This window comes from Eptesicus fuscus, chromosome 10 (genome assembly GCF_027574615.1).
Source record: "Eptesicus fuscus isolate TK198812 chromosome 10, DD_ASM_mEF_20220401, whole genome shotgun sequence".
Lineage (NCBI taxonomy): Eukaryota > Metazoa > Chordata > Mammalia > Chiroptera > Vespertilionidae > Eptesicus > Eptesicus fuscus.
The window spans coordinates 88157650-88172898 of NC_072482.1; the positions used below are offsets into that span (position 1 = coordinate 88157650).

At 43.7% G+C, this 15249-nt stretch overlaps 1 protein-coding gene and 1 long non-coding RNA gene across 6 annotated transcripts in view; one reads left to right on the top strand and one right to left on the bottom strand.

The window, feature by feature from the left end:
- Positions 1–7886: 7886 nt before the first annotated feature.
- TAB2 (TGF-beta activated kinase 1 (MAP3K7) binding protein 2) overlaps positions 7887–15249 on the top strand; it is a 65817-nt gene continuing 58454 nt past the window's right edge. For all 4 annotated transcript variants that reach the window (XM_028136251.2, XM_028136250.2, XM_008159425.3 and 1 more), the window contains exon 1: positions 7887–8269. The gene's annotated coding sequence lies outside the window, so the exon portion shown is untranslated. The remainder of the gene's footprint in view (positions 8270–15249) is intronic.
- The window catches only part of LOC129150437 (uncharacterized), a 78387-nt gene continuing 77104 nt past the window's right edge, over positions 13967–15249 (bottom strand). For both annotated transcript variants that reach the window (XR_008557184.1, XR_008557185.1), the window contains one exon: positions 13967–14249. This is a non-coding gene — a long non-coding RNA (uncharacterized LOC129150437). The remainder of the gene's footprint in view (positions 14250–15249) is intronic.

The following is a 15249-nucleotide window of genomic DNA, read 5'->3' on the forward strand; positions in this document are numbered from 1 at the left end:
AATGTCCAACAACTCCAAGACAATTATAATCATTTTATATATTTTTCTAGAATCTTATACACACTTCTTGGTGTTGTAATTCATGTATTTAATGTTTTTTAAAGTTTTTTTTTTCTTTTTCCTTCATTAAATATTATAAAATTTTCCATATTGTTTCAGAATCTTAATCATTATTTTAAATAACTGCAACATATACAATTGACTATTCAAACTCTAACTTTTAATAATAATATATTCAGAAATTTCAGTTGCTTCTGATTTTTAGTCTTATAAATATTGCTATAAACATCTTCATTCATATAGCTTTCTCTTTCATGACTACCAATCTTTTTGAAAGAACAGTCCATATTTCATGATTTCATGCTCCTACCTACTGTAATACCTGAAACCTACCTGCTCCTACCTTACTATGAAGCAACTCTCTTAAAGGTCACAATGACCTTCTAGTTGGCAACCCAGTCCTTCTAAGGCAGGCGTCCTTAAACTACGGCCTGCGGGCCACATGCGGGTGTTTTTGCCGTTTTGTTTTTTTACTTCAAAATAAGGTATGTGCAGTGTGCATAGGAATTTGTTCATAGTTTTTTTTAAACAATAGTCCAGCCCTCCAACGGTCTGAGGGACAGTGAACTGGCCCCCTGTTTAAAACGTTTGAGGACCCCTGTTCTAAGGTGATATCATTCTGAGTCTCTCCATAGCACTTAACACTGTTGGCCTTGAAATTCCATCCATTCCTCTTGATTTCTGTGCAATATACGGCCTGGGTTCGCCTACTTCTCTGGCCATGTTTTCTCTGCCTCCACCTCATCCTCCAAGGTTGTATTGTAGACATGCCTTCTCTCCTTTGGCAATCTCATGGCTTTCTTTATTTTCTCTCTGCAGGTGATGTTCAACGTATATCCCCACCTTGGATTCTTCATTCTGAACTCTGGTCCCATATTTTTGCATGCTGATCATCTGCACCCAGGTATTTCTTTAGCATCTCAAATTAGGACTATCACAACAATCATATTTCCTTCCATAACGTCTCTTCCTGTGCACAATAGTCATTTAGGCTTAAGTCCTAGAGTCATCTTAAATGCTCACCTTTCTGTCTTTGACTCTCCAACACTTGTTCCAGCATATAAACCTGGGACTGCTTCATGAATGGGCATGTGATTCAACAATGGCCTAGGAGCTGGAAGGGAAGTCAGCCAGAGGGTAAGGGAAGTGATTCTGGGAAATAGTTTCCCTTTCTTAAGATCTCTTCTTCTCTGCATGTTATGACTTCAGGATATGATACCTGGAACTGTCATAACCATCTTGTTATTAGTCAGAAAATGATGCCAACACCCAAGACATCAGAGCAGATATGGAAAGAACCTGTACTTTGATGATAGTATCAAACTTCTGTTCTTCATCTTTCAAACCTGAAGACTACTCTACCTTGTAATTCCCAAATTTGTGAGATGTAAATTTCCTTACTGCTCAAGCCATTTTAAATGGGGATTTGTTAAATGCTGTTGAAAACATCCTTAGTGATAGACTCATTGTCTCTCATTTGGGCTCTTGCAATGCTACATCGTCTTTATATCTTCAAACCAAATCCATTTCATACACATGCTACCAGATTATCTTTCTTAAACAACTATTACGTCGTGTCTTTTATCTTGTTCAAAGACCATCAGTAACTTCCTATTGCCTAGAGAATACTCCACCCTAAGTAGCTTAGCATTCATAGTTTCATACAGCCCTACCCTCCTTTACATACCTCACGTCACGGATACACAGAATTAAGTTGTGTCTCTCAAATATGTCTTCCCCTTTTCTGCCTAGTTCAAGTTTTCTCTACCTGGAATTCTCTTGCTCCACTTCCTCCTGTCCATAGTTGATCTTCTTGAAACTATCCCCGATGACGTTTCTCCTGTTTCCACACCCTACAAAGTAATCTCTCCTCCCCCGAAGCTTCTATAGTGTTTATTATCATATACCTTGTACTAATATATATAGTGTATAGTGTAATCTCTTCTACTACCTGTGCTATTCAGTAGAATTTTCTGTGAAGATGGTTAATGAGCATTTGAAATGTGTTAGTGTAACTGAGGGCCTGAATTTTTCTTTTTGTTTAGTTACTTTAAATGTAGATAGCTACAGGAAGCTAGTGGCCACTGTCTCAGAGGGCACAGTACTAGACTAAAAGATTCCTGAATGTAGTACAGAGAAGATACTTTATTTCTGAAATCACTATAGAGATCACCTGAAAGCACAGATTGCTTTCTTCCCCTCTTATTTTATCTGCATAGCTTGTAGATAATAGACACTGAATATTTATTGATTCATTAAATATGGAAATCACATTTACCAAATATAGAATGGTTCCTAACTACTTGTGTTCCAAATTTAAGCAGATTAAATAGGGAAGAAAGAAAAGCTGAATGACCAAAACTTCCATTACTATCCCGGGTCTGGGTGAGGCCATGCGCCCCTGGATCCGGGTGAGGCTGGGTCCCGGGTCCGGGAGAGGCCACGCGCCCCTGGGTCCGGGTGTAGCTGGATCCCGGGTCCAGGTGAGGCCGTGCACCCTGGATCTGGGTGAGGCTGGGTCCCGGGTCTGGGTGAGGCCGTGCGCCCCTGGGTCCGGGAGAGGTCACGCGCCCCGGGGTCCGGGTGAGGCCACGCGCCCCTGGGTCCGGGTGAAGCTGGATCCCGGGTCCGGGTGAGGACATGCGCCCCTGGATCCGGGTGAGGCTGACTCCCGGGTCCAGGTGAGGCCATGCCCCTGGGTCTGGGTGTAGCTGGATCCCGGGTCCGGGTGAGGCCATGCACCCCTGGATCCAGGTGAGGCTGGATCCCGGGTCCGGGTGAGGAAGCACGCCCCCAGGTCCGGGCGAAGCCATGCGCCCCTGGGTCCGGGAGAGGCCATGCGCCCATGGGTCCAGGTGAGGCCACGCACCCCTGGGTCTGAGTGTAGCTGGATCCCGGGTCCGGGTGAGGCTGTGCACCCCTGGATCTGGGTGAGGCTGGGTCCCGGGTCTGGGTGAGGCCGTGCGCCCCTGGGTCCGGGAGAGGTCACGCGCCCCGGGGTCCGGGTGAGGCCACGCGCCCCTGGGTCCGGGTGAAGCTGGATCCCGGGTCCGGGTGAGGACATGCGCCCCTGGATCCGGGTGAGGCTGAGTCCCGGGTCCAGGTGAGGCCACGCCCCTGGGTCTGGGTGTAGCTGGATCCCGGGTCCGGGTGAGGCCATGCACCCCTGGATCCAGGTGAGGCTGGATCCCGGGTCCGGGTGAGGAAGCACGCCCCCAGGTCCGGGCGAGGCTATGCGCCCCTGGGTCCGGGAGAGGCCACGCGCCCCTGGGTCCGGGTGAGGCCACGCACCCCTGCGTCTGAGTGTAGCTGGATCCCGGGTCCGGGTGAGGCTGTGCACCCCTGGATCCGGGTGAGGCTGGGTCCCGGGTCCGGGTGAGGCTGCGCGCCCCCGGGTCCGGGCGAGGCCGCGCGCCCCTGGGTCCGGGTGAAGCTGGATCCCGGGTCCGGGTGAGGCTGGATCCCGGGACCGGGTGAGGCCGCACACACCTGGGTCCGGGTGATGCCGCGCCCCTGCGTCCGGGCGAGACCAAACCAGAGGGAGTCGGACCTGCATTACCACCATTTGTCCACCATCCAGAGCTGAAAAGTCAGTGCCGACATGTACTCATAAGGAACTGGTGGACATTGAAATTGGGTCTCAAAAGAATTGTTGGTCCAGAAAGAAACGTACTACAGACTGATTCATTTGCCTGTCAGCATAACTATTATTGCTCGTCTCACATTCGGTTTTTATAAGTATATTTCTAGTAACACATGATCTCACTCATCTAGGGGAAATGATGAACAATATAGACTGATGAACAAGAACAGACCCAGAAACAAGGAGGCATCGATTGGACTGTCGGGCCTCAGAGGGAGGGTAGGGGAGGGTGGGGGTAGGGGGAGAGATCAACCAAAGGACTTGTGTGCATGCATACGAGCCTAACCAATGGTTAAGGACAACAGGGGGATGGGGGCACCCATGGTGAGGGGTGTGGGATGGGAATGGGGCGATGAGGACAAATATGTGACACCTTAATCAATAAAGAAATTTAAAAAAAAAAAGAATAAAAGGTAAGTCCACAAACGCAAACAAAACAAGACAAACAAAAAAAAACTTCCATTACTGAGAAACAGATGGCCAGTTCCATTGTAAAAGGATCTCTCTCTCTCTCTCTTTCTCTCTCTCTCTCTCTCTCTATCTCACAATCCTCCTCTTAGTCAAGTAGGAAAACTCTGCAGTTCAAAGCTCTTTGTTTTTAAAAACTTTTAATTTTGCACTAATTTCCAACTTAGTGAAAAAGTGCAAGAATAGTACAGAAATTTCCACATTCACCAAATTTTTAAAATACTTAAACATTTCTTGGAATTTAAAAATACCATGTGGTTGCCAAGGACTGGGGAGAGGGAATCCGTGTTTAGTGGGTATAGAGTTTCTGTGTGGCAAGCTGAAGAAGCTCTAGAGATCTGCTGCACACAACTTAAATATACTTAACACTACTTAACGTTTGAAAATGGTTAAGATGGTAAACTTACTGTTACGTTTTTTCACCACAATAAAAAACAAAACAAAAACATACCACCATCTTCAAGCATGAGAACAGTTAAGCCATCTTTGGGGGGAAAGCTATAATTTTATTATAGACTAAAAAAAAAAAAAAGCAAATATCTTCTCTTTGGTCCTGTGAATTATTCTTCTAGAAATCAATCTGTTCTTGTATTTTGGAAACCTCATTTTCTGGAAGTTCTTCCTTATGGCTGATTTTAAATTTTATATGATAATCCCCTTTTTCATCATATTCCAACCTCAATAAAACAGTTACCTACAAGGGAGCACCCATACGATTGTCAGCTGATTTCTCAATAAAAACTATGCAGGCCAGACAGGAGTGGCAAGAAATATTCAAAGTGATGAATAGCAAGAACCTACAACCAAGATTACTCTACCCAGCAAAGCTATCATTTAGAATGGAAGGTCAGATAAAGAGCTTCACAGATAAGAAAAAGCTAAAGGAGTTCATCACCGCCAAACCAGTATTATATGAAATGCTGAAAGGTATTCTTTAAGAAGAGGAAGAAGAAGAAAAAGGTAAAGATAAAAATTATGAACAACAAATACATATCTATCAACAAGTGAATCTAAAAATCAAGTGAATAAAAAGTCCGATGAACAGAATAAACTGGTGAATATAATAGAATCAGGGGCATAGAAAGGGAGTGGACTGACAATTCTTGGGGGAAAAGGGGTGTGGGGTGCTGGAAGAGACTGGACAAAAATCATACACTTATGGATGAAGACAGTGTGGGGGGGCGGTAAGGGCAGAGGGTGGGGTAGGAACTGGGTGGAGGGGAGCTATGGGGGAAAAAAGAGGAACAATTGTAATAATCTGAACAATAAAGATTTATTTAACAAAATAAAATAAAATTGGTTCTTCAGTAAAAACAATAACCTAGATTTACCAATTTTTAGATTTTGTTCATCTCTTCCTGTATATGTGTCTGGAAGACGTGAGAGTGTGTGTGTGTGTGTGTGTGTGTGTGTGTGTGTGTGTGTGTAAGATTTTTCTGAACAATTTGGGAGAAAATTGCGTGCATAATCCTATTTACCTCTTAGTATTTCAGTGTTTACTTACGAATAAAGATATTCTTGTGCATAACATATTCAGGAAATTTAACACTGATACAGTACTTTTATCTATAGTCCATATAGTGCATCAATTATCCCGATAATGTCTTTTATAGCATTTTTTTTCCTTCTAGTAAAGGATCCAGTTCAGGATTAAATATTGCATTTAGTTTCCTTTAATCTGCAGTTTTGTTTTGTCTTTTATGACATTCAGTTTTTTAAGAAAACAGGCCAGTTATTTTATAGAATTTCCCTTTGAGTTTGAGGAATGTCTGATGCTTCCTCATGAGGAAACCCAGGTCAAAGCACTTCAGTGTAGGTGCAAGGATGCATTGTTATACATACTTTCTCTGCCACCCACTGGCTCTTAGACTTGACCTACTCACACCTATAATATCCTTAAGTTTATAAAGAATTTTATTTCTATTAAAATATGTACATATACATTCCATTAAATACATTTTTGTATAAAATACATATTCTACCATTTCAAAAGCAACTGTTGGCTCTGTGCTTATCATGGCTTCAAAGACAAGTGAAATTTACTCAATTAGGGATTCAGTTTCTCTAATTCATTTCATCAATTATTTTAATATTGAGTATGAAAATAATTCCTCAGAGGACTACTGTAAAGTATTCAAGTTTAGTGATTTCTTACTACTCCCAGTGAATAAATTAAAACTATAGCCTTTTCATTTTTAAATCACAATTTACTTTTACGTCTCTTAATGAAATCGACTATGTAGAGAAAATACTTAAATTCTGATTTATAAGTAGTAATAAATACTTCTGACTTTCTTAGTGGTCAAGGTTTTGAATTGGTACTATATCCCAAGATTTTAGGTATTTTTACACAAGTGAAGTGAAAAGAGCTGGAAAAAAAAAAAGTCCCTTTAGAGAAACTTGTACTTAAGATGTGCTTTGAAAGGGGGAGGGAGGGGGGCTCTCCCTGTAGGCAGAGCGCCCACATTGGGAGGGTCTCCCTGTAGGTAGAGCGCCCACATTGGAAGCAGAAGAGAAATAAATGGTCCTTGAGGGTTTTTCTGGGGAGTAAGAACTGTTTCAAGGAAGAAACTGGCAGATCCAGAAATTTTGGACATGGGCAGAAAAAGGCCGCCGTGTTTTGGACCCCATGACAGTGCTAGAATGTTTAAATATTTTACATTGTGAGAAATGCCCGAGTGGTTTTTTGTGTGTTTTTTTTTTTTTTTTTGCCTTAGAGGAAATTAAATATTTCTTTAAGAAGACAGAACGAAGTCTGCCCTGCTCCCCCGCCCCCCCCCCCCCCAAGTTAAAGTGTCTTTGGCTCTGATTCCAGGACTTCGAGGAACGTGCAAGGAAAAGAAAATGGACACAACACAACGCTGGCAGCATGTCGTCGTTGTGTGTCTTCTCCCAGGCGCTCAAGAAAACGCAAACCCGAGGGCAGTTCTGTCAAGTCCAGAAGCTGGGAGTCCCCCGCCGGGCCACCTCCCCGCGCCCGCAGCTTCCGCGCCGCGGGGCTCCGAGGGGGTGTGTCCCGCCCGCTGCGGCCGGACACCAGCCTCCGCCGCGGGCCCACCTGCCGCCGCCGCCCGCAGCCCCGGCCCCGGCCCCGGGGGGAGGCGCGGGGCGGCCGCCTCGCCGCGGCCTCGGGTCCGCATCGCCCACCCGCCCAGCGCGCCAGGCACCGCCGGCCGCTTCCTTCCGCACGGCCCGCGGGGACGGGAGCTCCATCCAGTTCCTCTCTCCTCTCCGCCCCAACTGCCGGGGAACACCCTGCCCGTTCTCCCCACACGGACACCCTCCTCCCAAGGGTGCGCGGCTGGGACCCCCACATTCAAAAAAGTCACAAGGGCACCCGGGTCCCGGGCCCTCCCCTCGCATGGGCCCCGGCGGCGGCCCGCGAGGCCGCATCCTCCCTGCAGCCTCCGCTAGACGGGCGTGGAGTCTGCGCGGGCCGGGGGAGGGGTGCGGGGCGGAGGGAGAGCATCCCCGCGCCGCCGCCGCCGCCGCCCGCCGCGCCCCCGCGCCCCCGCCGCCCGGCTGGGGGGGCGGCCTCGTCACAGCCGCCGCCTCAGCAGCGGCCGCAGATCTCGCGGTGTTTGCCGGCGGCCGCGCCGCCATATTGTGTGACAGTATTTTGATGTGCACTGGGCTGGCCGAACCGCGGCGAGAGCGAGCGAGAGCTGGGGGGGTGGGGGGAGGGCAGCGAGCGCGCGGGGGGTGGGGGCAGCGGGAGGTAGGGAGGCCGAGCGAGCCCGAGCCGAGGGACCCGGGAGCGGCGACGCCACCCAGCCTCCGTTCCTGATCCGCAGCAGCCGCCGGCGGGGCGACCCAGCCCGACCCCCTCCCCTCCCCCTCAGCCACGAGCGGCGGCGGCGGCGGCGGCGGCGGCCGGAGGGAGTTGGCGGCGGCGGCGGCGGCCGATCGGAGGGGCTGAGCGGGGAGGGAGGGAGGGAGGGCTGAGGTGTCCCCCCTGCCGGGCGGAATCGGAGGCGGCGGCGGCGCTGGCGGCGGCCGTGGTGGTGGAGGCGGCAGCGGCGACGGTGGAGACGGCTGCCCTAGTGGGAGAGGCGGCGGCGGCGGCCGAGGAGGAGGAGGGGGAAGCGGCGGCGAAGGGTAAGCGGACAGCGCTCTGCCGGGGCCTCGGCGGGGTCCCCAGCCTCGGTTCTCCCCTCCGCTCCCTGCGAACCCCTTCGTCTGGTCGCGGCGCCGCGGATTCGCAAGGCCCCTGCGGGCGCCCGCTCCTTCCTCTCACTCTCCCTCCCTCCGCCTCCTTCCTTCCCCCCGGGGTGAGGCAGAGAGGGAGCCCCCCCCCCCCGACACCCCCCAAGTCCCTAGACCGGGTGGGGGTGGGGAGCATCGGCCCGGCCTGGGCTCGCTCTCGGCTGTCTGTGTGGAGGGGGAGGGGGAGATTCATTGGAGTCGTCGCCGGGGAGAGCCCGGGTGGGGGAGGGTGCCAGGGGTGGGGTGAGCCCCTGCCGCCCCGGTGCCCCCGGCCACCCCTCAGGCTAGTGTGGAGCCGTGGGGCCGGAAAAGTTTGGGGGAGCCATCCGGATAAAGATGACCTACGGGCGAGGTGTGGGGGAGAGAGACCGAGAGGGTGCTGTCGGGGGGTCTGCGGGGGGAAGGTCGTACCCTTGCCGGGGTTGCTTGTCTGCAGCCTTGAAGTGGGGAGCAAGCCCCGCTGTGATCCTGCGGCCCCCTCGATTGCACAAGATAACCCTAGGTCTCTGCTCCATCGGCGTCCAACCCCAACCTCGTGCCGGTGGCGGGGCGGGTGAGAGGGGAGTGCCGAGCAGGTGACAGGTGTATCTTTCGGTTGCTGATGCTGCGGTGCAGCTCGGGCAGAGTTGTAGACCCAAGTGTCAGGCCGTGTGAGTGTGTCTTTATGTGTTTGGCCATGTTTCATTCCATATATAGTATATTTGAGATGCTAGGTTTTCCATTCTTCAAGTCAGCTTAATTGTTGTGGAGAAATTCTTCAAATGTTTCTGATAAGAGGGGTTTCCAGGAGAGCCCAGGGGGGTGGGGGGAGCGGGCGGGGGTGTGCAGCTTCTCAGGGGTCTCAAATTCATAAAATTCAGGTCCCCGGTGCCAGGCTGTTCTCGTTGTCTTTATTCATCGGAAAGTTCTTGGACACTAAGGTTATACTCGAGGCAGCAGTGAGGCAGTAGAATTTTGCATCCATTTTGTCTGTTTTGGGTAAGTTTGTCAAGTGTCGAATTTTAGGGTCAGGTTGATTCATATTTTACAAAAGGAATTAATTTGTGCTGTAGGTCACTCAAAAGAGTATGTTGCTCATTATGCAGTTTCAGACTTGGCCGGGAATTTTGGTGGGCATGGAATAGAATTTTTGCTTTCAGTTTTTATACTACTACTCTTCAGACAGTAGCAGAGTATTGACATCTTTTTTTAAAAAAAAATACCTTTAAACTTTTTTATAACAATGAAGTGATTGATTTTAAATGTTGACAGCTTGAGACTTTAGATTTTGCATTCTTTAATAAAGGAAGACATGCTTTTCATCTTACTGTATGTCTTGGCTGAGCACATAAATGAAAAACAATGGAATTGTCAGATAAATGAGCTACAAATTAAATTAGGGCCAAGTTAGTTTTAAAAGGATCCTATAGCTTTTAAAAAACGTGTATGGGACAAATATATTGAATGATGTTACTTTCAGTATGTTAACAGGAAATGGACCAAAAATCCCAGTGATTCAGAACTTCTGTTGGGGTTTTTCCCCCCTTAAAATCTACTCAGTTTTTAATAGAAGGCGTTTAAGATTTAAATCTTTAAAGGATCAACGCAAAGTTTAATGTGTTAATTAGATAAGTAAGTCATCCAATGGATATACTCCCATTATTTCAGTTTTCTCTTGGGTACATGGAATATCTTTTCCTGAGTTTAACAGTATTATTAAAGGACAGACACAACCCTCTTTAGTGAATTGTCACTTAGTAGAACCTGTGCTTTTGTAACTCATTAAGAAGCGGGAAACTGTCAGACTCTCATATATTACAGGTTTCCTGAAATATAATTTTAAACTGGCTCAATCTCATTTGATTGAAATAGTACTTACATTTGGTCCTCTTTTTAGTGGAAAGAAGTGCTTGCCTTCAGCTAAGGATATTGTTTAAAACTTACATACCAGTTATTACACCTAATGAGATGAGGGGGCTTTTAAACTCTGCAGAGTTAAGTAGGTACTACCCAGATCCCCAATTATGTCATTATTGAGTATTGCTTCTTGTGTTAGTAACACATTATACTTGGGTAAATGTCTTAACATGATTGGTCTTGTGTGTCTTGATAGAAGTAAAAGTTTATTCTACTTCTGTAGGTTTTCCTGTAAGGAAAATTCTTAAAATACTCTTTAGGATGAAATGTATGTACATGTCTATGAACATACTACATTTTGAAAAATAGGTGTAATGTAGACTGTGAGTTTCATGCAAAAAAAAAAAATCTGTGCGAATGTCTGAATTTTCTAAAACAGCAGTTTTTTAGTTACGTAAACTGATCAAGACTAAAAGTTTATCTTTTTAATGATCATCAACATATTTTAAAGGGAAATTTTTGCCTTGTTAAGATATTTTGGAAAAAAGTACTTGATAACTTTATAATATGTAAAGTTCATATTATAAATAAAAGTATAATAAATAAAAGTATAATTCAGAATGGCTTCAATTCCATTATATCTCTACCTGTCTAGGCTCCCATGACCCAGAGGAGTACAGTAGTAGCGTTTTTTCCTTATTTCATTTATATTATCTTCATTTGATCCATCAAAAATTGTGACTCTCTATAACAGAAGGATAACGAGGTAATAACAGGGGCAAATGTGATAATTGGGGCAAAATAGTAAGAAGGAGAAGATAGGGGTAAGGTACTGGTAGAGGATTAGATACACAGTTTTATGCAGCTAGGAATTTGGAGATGTAGGTAGTGGTGGCTGCCAAACATAGGGAAGTGATCATACTGTACTGAACTGTACTAAGGAGATTTGCTCTAATCTTTTGATAGACTCTGACTATATCATTTATTTTAAATCCTCTGTATTAAGATGGTAGGGATTTGAGGACAATAAATGTGTGAAATTTGAATATATGTATATTCATACTTATTTACCTCTGGCTTATATTTCCAAAATACTTACTGTATTTTAACATTTCATCTTATGATTCTGGTCCTAAAAAATCAAGGACACTTGCTTAATCAGGAAGCTAATGAGCCTGAGTAAGTTTACTCTTAGGCTAGTATGTATTGAATGTACTTTTTACATTCTCTTTAGCCACTAAACTTGATTATCTTGATAGTCAGATTAAGAATGGCTGTCTTTCTTTGGAAAAATATTCTATCCCTTAAAATAATATTTTTAGTTGTAAGTACTTACTACTTCTAGCCAGCTACATTAAAGTTATGCTTTTCTCTTAGACTTTTCATTTGGATTTTTATTGACTCATATTTCAGAATCTGCTTAGAGTCTAGTTTTTTAATCCTCAGAAAAGGAGTGAGCTACTGTTAAAAGCACTGCTAACAAGTTAATGTTTCAGAAGGAGATCCAAGTCAGAATTGCCACAAAATGAAATCGTGGATATGTATACACATGTATACACACACACACACATACATATATGTACACTAGAGGCCCAATGCACAAAATTCGTGCAAGGGGCTCAGCTCTCGCAGCCCCTCGCAGGCCTGGCTAGCCCTCACAGCCCCGACTTCATCCAGAAGGTCGTCCTGATGGTCATTCTGCTGTTTGGTCTAATTAGCATATTAGCGCTTTATTGTATAGGATAATCCCTATGAAAATTGATTAAAGTCTTGGCACTTAAAAGTGCATTCGTTTGAAATTATTTATGGAGACCCTCTTATCTCCTGACAATGCTTGATAAATGAGGCTTTGCTGAATGTGTATTTCTGACTTGCTATCATTCTTAATAAGAAATTTTATTATATTCTTTATTATCTATTCCAGTTCAAAATTTGGTATTAAGGGAGTGGTAAATTTCTTTTGACCTTTATTATCTTAATGTTAACCTTTTTAATGTTTCCTGCATAATAAAAGAGAGAGAAACTAATACCTACTGAATGCTTATTGGGTACCCAACTTTCATTTATTTCACAAATATTTATTGAACACTTACTATGTGCCAAGGACCTTCGAGATGATGGAAATGCAGCAATGGATATTAATCAACAAAATTTCTGTCCTCATTTAGTTTACATTTTAGTAGTGGAAGTGTGTCTGGGAGAAAAAAGTACTGTGGAGAAAAATAAAACAGAAAAGGGGTTTGGGGAATGGATATAGCCTATTTGTTCTTTTAAAAATTGTGTAATGGCCCAGCCAGTATTTCTCAGTGGTTGAGCATGGACCAATGAACCAGGAGGTCAGAGTTGGATTTCTGGTCAGGGCATATGCCTGGATTGCAGGCTCAGTCCCTAGTGAGGATGTGTAGGAGGCAGCGGATCAATGATTCTTTCTTCCTCATTGATGTTTCTCTCCCTCCCTCCCTCACTCACTCCCTCCGTCCCTCCCTTTTCCTCTCTGAAATCATTTATTTATTTATTTGTTTGTTTGTTTAAAAACTCAGTGGTCAGCAAACTGCGGCTCTCGAGCCACATGCGGCTCTTTGGCCCCTTGAGTGTGGCTCTTCCACAAAATACCACAGCCTGGGTGAGTCTATTTTGAAGAAGTGGTGTTAGAAGAAGTTTAAGTTTAAGAAATTTGGCTCTCAAAAGAAATTTCAATCGTTGTACTATTGATATTTGGCTCTGTTGACTAATGAGTTTGCCGACCACTGCCCTATGTAATGGATATCCTTGCTTTCAAAAACAAAAACTATCCTATACATAAATTTATCTTTGACTAAAAATGCACTTTATAACTTGGGAACACAGTTATGTTTGTACTTAAGAGTTACAGTTTCAATTATTGTTAGTACTTCAGAAATCTGCTTTTTGACTCAGTAGAAAATTTGGAGTTTACTATCCAGGTAGCCACCTGTTAGTTTTGTAATTTGGGGCCAATAACAATGTCTTACATAGCTTCTCTGAGCTTGTTTTCTTTTCTGTAAAATGACTTATAATATCTGTAAGTTTGTTGTAAAGATAAATTATACATTTTATGTAAATTATATGATATAGAAGGGGCTCAGTAAATTGCAACTTTTTTGTTTACTGCCTATCTGGAGTTCTATAAAAATAGTCGAAGTTGGTGACTCTTCCAAATTCTCATAGTACTGTGTGGGACATTATTTAATGTGCATTTGATTTGAACAATGAAAGCAGTCTTGCCTGATAGTATATAAGGTTAATTAAAATGCAACTGTAACTTATAGTCACTAGTACTTTCTGGGGAGTCTATATATACATAACAATTATATATATAACAATTATACATGTTATATATATAGTCTATATATAACAATTATACATGTTAGCTAGTCAGCATGTTATCAGTAGTAAACTTTCTGTCTTCCTTTTTCTGGTGAAGAAACATTGTGATACATCTTATATAGGTTGATGAGTTAGGTCTCAGCATTTTGACAAGTAGATGTAAATATTGTGTAAGATTCCAATTCATGGAAAAACTTGTAAAAGGTTTAATACAGTGCCTGGCATATTGTAAATATTCAATAAATGTTTGCTATTGTCATATTTATTACTCCTTTATTGTGTGAAGAGAGTTAATGCAAAGAATTTATAAAGTATTAAAAAAGACTTACAAAGATAAAATAATGTGAATGAGTTTCTTGAGGAAAGAGTGGAATAGGCAATCAAACTGCAATTGTTTTTCATTTTTTATTAGGCAATCAAAATTGAATTTCTCCAGGACAGACGATGTTTGATTTTCCTTCCATATTGACTTCACCATATCTTCAGCACCTGGCCTATAGTCCAGAGCTGTGTGTTAAATGTCCAGTGGTTCTTATTGATAGTTTTTCTTTGGTACTAAGTACCTTCTGAGTCTGAAAAGTGTGTGGTCTAGACATGTCTTTGAATCTCAGATTTTAAGCACAGACTAAGATGTCATGCAAAGTCTTCTGAATGGCATTTTTTAAATCTAGCCAAAAATTTGAAAAATATCCTAGAAATTGAAAGGAAGAAATCAGTTATTTGAAGCTAGATTAGTATTGGTTAATTTATTTTCTGTAAGTTGTTGAAATTAAAGTGAATTGCAGATTTAAAAAGGAGAGTTGAAAAAATAATTCATGCATAATTATATGCTCTTAGTTGCTAAAAGACAATTTTATCTATCTCTACATATTAGGTGTACCGGTTAAAAATATCGGATTTTGTAATCAAAGAAAACACGATAATTTCAAGAGAAACATCAAAAGTGCTTTATTCAAAGTAATGTCCATCGCTAGCTACACATTTCCCCATCTTTCAGGTAATTTGTGGATACCATCCCAATAGAACTTTTCTTGTTTTGAGGCAAACTATTCAGAGACCCCGTTTTCCACTTCTTTGTACATTTTGAAGTGCTGCTCAGAAAGTGCATGTGCCATCGATCAGAACAAGTGGTCATCTGAAGGAGCAAGGTCTGGTGAATACAGCGGGTGGGTTAATACTTCCCAGACAAGATCTTTTAACGTGTCTTTAACTGGTTTTGAAGTGTGTGGATGGTGCATCATCATAAAGCAAAATTACTTTGCCTTGTCTTCTGGAACATTCTGGTTGTTTCATGATCAAAGTGTGGTTCAAATTGATTATTTGTTGTTGGTAGTGATCAGTATTAACGGTTTCACCTGGTTTTAGAAGCTCATAATACACCACACCTTCCTGATCCCACCAAATGCAGAGCATTGTCTTCTTTCCGAATCGATTTGGCCTTGCAGTCGATGTTGATGGTTGACCTGGATCAATCCATGATTTTGTGCATTTGGGATTCTCAAAATAAATCCACTTTTCATCGCCAGTCACAATTCGATGCAAAAAATTCTTTCGTGCTGTTGAAGCAACATTCTACTGATGACTTTTCGGTTTTCCATTTGTCTTTCATTCAGTTGATGTGGCACCCATTTTCCTTCCTTTAAAATCTTTCCCATTGCTTGTAAATGATCGGAAATTGTTTGCTGAGCAAT